The sequence below is a fragment of the Magnolia sinica genome, chromosome 15, assembly GCF_029962835.1.
Source record: "Magnolia sinica isolate HGM2019 chromosome 15, MsV1, whole genome shotgun sequence".
In the NCBI taxonomy this organism is placed as follows: domain Eukaryota; kingdom Viridiplantae; phylum Streptophyta; class Magnoliopsida; order Magnoliales; family Magnoliaceae; genus Magnolia; species Magnolia sinica.
In genome coordinates, this window is record NC_080587.1 from 16434456 (window position 1) to 16440455 (window position 6000).

The 6000-nt window shown below is 41.1% G+C and overlaps 1 protein-coding gene across 5 annotated transcripts in view; it reads right to left on the minus strand.

Moving 5' to 3' along the window:
• Positions 1-4465, minus strand: part of LOC131228025 (protein ALWAYS EARLY 2-like) — a 78755-nt gene extending 74290 nt beyond the window's left edge. For 4 of the 5 annotated variants that reach the window (XM_058223844.1, XM_058223846.1, XM_058223848.1 and 1 more), the window contains exons 1-2: positions 4311-4465; positions 2798-2844 (exon numbers count right to left, since the gene is read on the minus strand). The gene's annotated coding sequence lies outside the window, so the exon portion shown is untranslated. The remainder of the gene's footprint in view (positions 1-2797; positions 2845-4310) is intronic. The other variant, XM_058223845.1, reaches the window with a different exon arrangement.
• Positions 4466-6000: the final 1535 nt, after the last annotated feature.

Genomic DNA, 6000 nt, shown 5'->3' on the forward strand with positions numbered 1-6000 from the left:
TGTGTGGATGACATCTAAACCATGCATCAAGTACCCCCACCTAATGAAACTACACAATCTAAATAACAAGTCAAATCATTAGGTGGGCCACACCATTGAAAACAATTATAAATAGACCAAAAAACCCACAAATTCATGAATCACATGATACCCACCTTATAATGACGGATCGGACTATTTTTGGTGTTCCATTTGCATGGTCTGGCTATACTTCTGGACTAAGTATGCCCTACACACCACAGTGGCCACCCACGTGAACTTGGAGGTGTTCTGGCAAATTTGGAGGTGTTTTGGTAGTTGTCCATTGTTTTCCATGGTGTCAGACCTAACAATTGGATAGGCATAATTTTTGTGACGAGTGTTCTTCAGACTTCAGGATGTCACACATGGTGAGCGTGGCATGAGTCGCCCTCTGTGTGTGTGGGTGTGTGGCTCACCTAATTGAATTTGAGATAGGCCAAACCAACACAAATTTGAAGGTGTTCCGGCATATTTCAAACACATGTTGGTCGCGAGTTTTGAAAACAGAGCAAAAGCGTGAATGATATTAAATTTGAGACAGGCCAAACCCAAAGATCAACTACAATAGCATAATAAGAATCTAAACTTGCATTGTGATTAGACTCTTAGAGATCTTCAATTTGAAGGAGAAGTTGATGCCACATCATCTTCTTTGTATTTCTTTTGTTTTGTTTTCTAATAAAGTTTTTTATTGGCCCTTAAAGAATTGAAGGGGATGGATGTGGCTACAACTTGAATATAATTTGCGCACAAAACTTGCTTGAGAATTGAAAACAACACGAAGGCATGAATGAATTAAAACAACGCAAACCCAAAGACCAACTACAATAGCATAACGATGCATCTAAATTTGGATTTTTATTACAAATCTTCAACTTGAAGGAAGGAAATGATGATGCCTCTTCATCTTTTTATTTCTTATTTCTTCTTGATTGCTTTTTCTATAATTTTTTTAGTTGCCCCTCCAAAAAAGAAAAAAGTTAAGGAGATGGATGTGCTTGCATCTTGAATCTAATTCTCACAAAACTTGAGAATCCCTAGAATCGTTCATCCAAGCCCAAGGATTACTCCCTTAATCCTCTCCCTCTACTAAAGGTCTAAAGAGGGGGAGAACTAAAAGGTGTTGTTTTACAAAAAGAGGCAACTATCTTGGGTTGGGGAATGATCCTCTAAATATGGGCACAAGTGTAGACACACGCGCGCGCGCACGGATGCACATACACGTGGATGCACAAACACATGTACATGCACGCACCCACGTACCACTCCAACGATACCAATACCACTATAAGCTATGATTGTATGTGACTGGAATGGAGTCCACGTGATGTGTGTGCCACACCCAACCCATCCATCAGATGCTTCACCAAATTTTACCCTATGGCACCAAAAATCATGCCGATCCAAAACTCAAGTGAGTCATGCCATAAGGAACAATTTGAGAGAAGACGCCCAAAGTTGAGTTGCATGGAGACCCACCATGTTTTGTATATGAAATCCAGGCCATTCAAACCCTTCATCTAGCCTAGATAAAGTGCTGGCCAGAAAATCAAGCATTTTTTTAACTTGGATGGGCCCCAGTGAAAATCAAGGGTAAGCACCCCGTCCCAACTTGTTTTGTGTTATGACCCACCTAATTCACGTATGGTGATGGGCCTTAGGGGTAAGTTGAGGTGGTGCATTTGACAGATGGGTTGGATGTCATTCATACATCACGTGGGCACCACATCAGTCCGGTACCACCATGCCACAGTGGTACTACCACTGGAGTGTGCCCTTGTGTGTGTGTGTGTGTGTGTGTGTGTGTGTGCGCATCAAGAGCCCGATGCATGCCCAAGGGCCGACATGTTCTGAATTTTCTGCTATTTGCTGCTAGTTTTGGGGGCTAACCAGCTGAATTTCAGAGACTACCTTTACTATATTTGGAAGATTAAAGTTGTTGATTTTGATGATTGTGGTTGCTAAATTTGAAGATTTTTGCACTGGGTGATTGTTGGTGGATTTTGACTCTACATTGTCTCCTAGTGAGTAGTGGCATCACAATGAGTGATGGAAGGGTCCACACAAGTAGCACAACTGACCCAAGCACCCACTAGCATCAACAAAATAAGATTAGGTAACACGAGTAGAGCCACGAAAGGCAGCATATGTGAAATCAGATGTAGATAGACCATATCCCTATAGAATTTCTCCAAAAGCTTTAGGATTGAATTTCAAGACAAGCTAAGAAATTCATAAGCAGGGTATATTCTGTATTTTGGAACAACTCAGCAGGAATTCCAGGATAAATCATGAAATATGAACAAGGAGCATCCCATGTTGTTAATGGCCAATATCGGCAATCTTGATGGACAAGACTGGATTCCTCTAAACTTGAAGAAACCGCCATAAATTCTCTTGAAAGATTAAACTACTAACAGGAAGCAGTAATAGTTATTATCTAATGAAGTCTAAGAACCCTCTGTCAAAACATATACATACACTGAATCCAGTATACAAACCATTTCTACCCACAAGCAATGCACATGCATGTCGATCTGCACAGTGGCTGCCGTGTACACTTGGCCAAAACTTATAACCCTAACTGATCAGATGTCCATAACTATCTGACCAATAGCTTGCACTTGGGCAGGAAAAGTTATGGACAACAACTGATACTAAGATCATTTCTACATTATAGCACGTCCACCAAAAGGTGACCTGCTAATTTGAAGTTTCAAATCAATTATCACATGCACCAATAGAGCACTTGTGATTTATGCACAATAAAGAATACCTTTCTTATCTAGATGACATTTTCGAACCCTGCTCTTTATACATTTCCTGCAGCACCAATTTTTCATTTTAAGAACAATGAGAAGAAAAGCTCCAAATACCCCAATCCATAACAGAAATATTGAATTCTTTTCGCGATAGATATAAATATACATAAAAAATTCTTGCAGATAATGGCCTAAACTTTCACCCCAAAAGAATTATTAAAAGCAAATAACAAAAATACAGATAAACGTCAATTTTCAAATCAAATTCAATTTGAAACGATACAAAATTCCAAATTCAATAGAAGATCAAACAAAAGGGAAATTTTCAGTCTTCTCCAACCCACAAAAAGAACAATATTAAATCTCAGACTAAAACTATGGTCATAATCATTCAGAAAATAAATAAGGTAAGAATGGAAATGTCACGGCACTCAAATCTGATAATCAAGCAAGAATAGAAAGGGAAATCTAAGCTGCACAGATTTAGGCATCAGGCCATGGCACTCAAACTCAACACATGGCACAGTCCATGATCCAGGCTGTTCATCATGCAGGTAAAACACGGTTGAACTACCATCCACAAATTGCACAGGTTTGAAGGTGCAACACATCTGTTCCATGCTGGCATTGATGAGATATCTCAACTACGGCTGATCAATAGTGGGACCCACACTATACACAGCCAAGATCCTGTACCATTGTGCTCCAGATTACAAATTGCTAAAAAGTGCACTGAAGAAGAAAACTTCATTGAGATCTTTAAATCACGAATTCCAAAATCCACAAATAACACAATTAAATTTTTCTTTTTTTTTAAAGGAAACCGGAAACGAAACAACTGCCAATTTCTCAAAGCAGGAGAGAGTAGCGACCCATTTAATCTGGTACATTGTGCTCAAGCTGATCTAGACCATCCAATAGAAGGGTCCCACCATGGACAGACCACTATAAGCAAATCATACACATTCGAAAACACTACCCATCCGTTCAATGCTGAAGACTGCCAACATTTCTATCTACCGTCCATTACCTGGCGGACACTTAACATCATCCAATCAGTAACATGTATCCACCATGGCCAACCTAGAGTGGGACTAACCTCATGAACGGTCCAGATCACAAGTCAGTACAATGTGCTCCACTATCCAAAATAAATAAAATACTAAAAAAAGAACCTCTTCTTTTTTCTTTTTCTTTTTTGAATTTTCAAATCGCAACTTCAAAAATATGAAATCTCAGTCAGAAAAAGCATTCCTGAATTTTCAATCAATCCAATCGAGAAACAGAAACTCAAAAAGGTTCAAAAACCAGAAAAAAGGAAAACAAAAAAAGTAGAATGAAATTTCCACAGAAAATTTCAAACCGCAGATTTCAAATCCACGCAACCAAAGGCGATTAGACAGAAATGCCAGCTCTTGAACATGCCCAAAGACCAGAAACTTGAGTTGGCGATTCCGACTCGGAGCGAGTCGGAATTCAAACAGGAAAAATGCGATGGAAAATCGGAAATAGAGAAAAACTCAGTACCTGAGAAATCTTAATGCAGAAGATCGAAATCGAAGAAGAATAAAACCCTAGTTTCTGGAATTAGGGTAAAAATCCTCGATCGAAGAAAGGGAATACTCGATCGAGGAGCAGAGAGAGAGAGAGAGAGAGAGAGAGAGGGAGGGAGGGAGCTTTGGCGGGGAAGCGATGAGGAAAGAGAGTAGAGAAAAGAGAGGGTAGCAGATAATCAAAAAGCGATTCGCGCGAAAAGATTGAAGAGGTGATTCGCATGACACGTGTCGAATAGGCACACGAGTAAAGAATCTTGTACATGCATCTGGTGGTTCCACGGTCAGAGTACCATGGCCGAAAAAAGGTATATTTGAATACAGACCGGTGGGATTTTGATGATTTAAACCGCTAATTTTTCTTATGCAAGCGTGGGCCACCTGATGACTGGATGAGGATAGTTTAGAGGGTATGTTTCTGGTTGGACCATCTGATGAATGGTCTTGATCTCGTACACGTGTGCCATGCAGGTACGTATTCTGTCGATGGACGCTCTAATCTTTCTCGCGCGAATCTCCGCACCGGTCTCCGAGAGAGGGTAGAGGGAGGGGATTTTGTGATTTTATACTAAGAAATTGAAACCTCGCACGTATCATGATGAGGAAATTGAAATTGAAATTGAAATTGGGGAGGGCGTTTTTTTTTTTGGTGATTTCGAGTGAATGTTGAGTCTTGTACGGTCTGTGTTCCCACACGTGCCAAGATCCAGGCCGTTCATCGGTGGTCCCCACCATGTGTGACGACCAACTGGCTGCAGGCGAACTTTCAAATGCAACGCTTTATTTTCCTCGCCAACCCTCTACTTGTGGACGGTGGGGGATTGCGTAGTGTAGCACGCAGCACCGGGCGCGGATTAGCTAATGACAGGTTGAGTAGGGAGACTCGCTACTGAAGTGACGTCACCAAGTTCTGTGGGCCCCACCATTGTGTATGTGTTGTATCCACACCGCCCATACATCTCGAGAGATCATTTTAGGGCATGATTCAAAGAAGGAGGCAGATCCGAGTCTGAAGTGGACCCCACCACCGAAAACAGTGGGTAGAGTGACACCCACCGTTGAAATCTTACGAAGGTCCGCCAAAATGTTTATTCGAGATCCAACCATTTCATGTGTTAACGCAGACATAAAAGAAAGGAAAACACAAATATCAGCTTAATCGAAAACTTTCGTAGCCTTTAGAACTTTTTAACGGTAGGTGTCACTCTCTCCACTGTTTTCTGTGGTGGGGTCCACTTGAGCTTTGTACCTGACTCATTCTTTGAATCATGCCCTAATATAAAATCTCCATGTGAATGGACCGAGTGGATACAAAACATACATCGTAGTGGGGCCTACAGAAGTTGGTGACGTCACTTCAACCTGTCAGTATCTGATCCTTGTCCCGCACCACCGAACCCGTGCCGTGTGCACGTGGCAAAGCTCTTTGGTTTTATTCGCGCTGCCCATGCATTTTATTGGATCATTGTTGGGCATGAGCGTAAAAATAACGAAGATACGTAGCTCCTTAGCCCCACTATGATGCATGTGTTTTATCCGCACTGCACATGCATTTTATTTTATTAGATAATTTTAGTACATAAGCCTAAAAATAAGATAAAAAGCTAAAGCGGACCACATCATTCAGAGCAGTGGGGATAGGCACTTGAACCCTCAATCAGGTG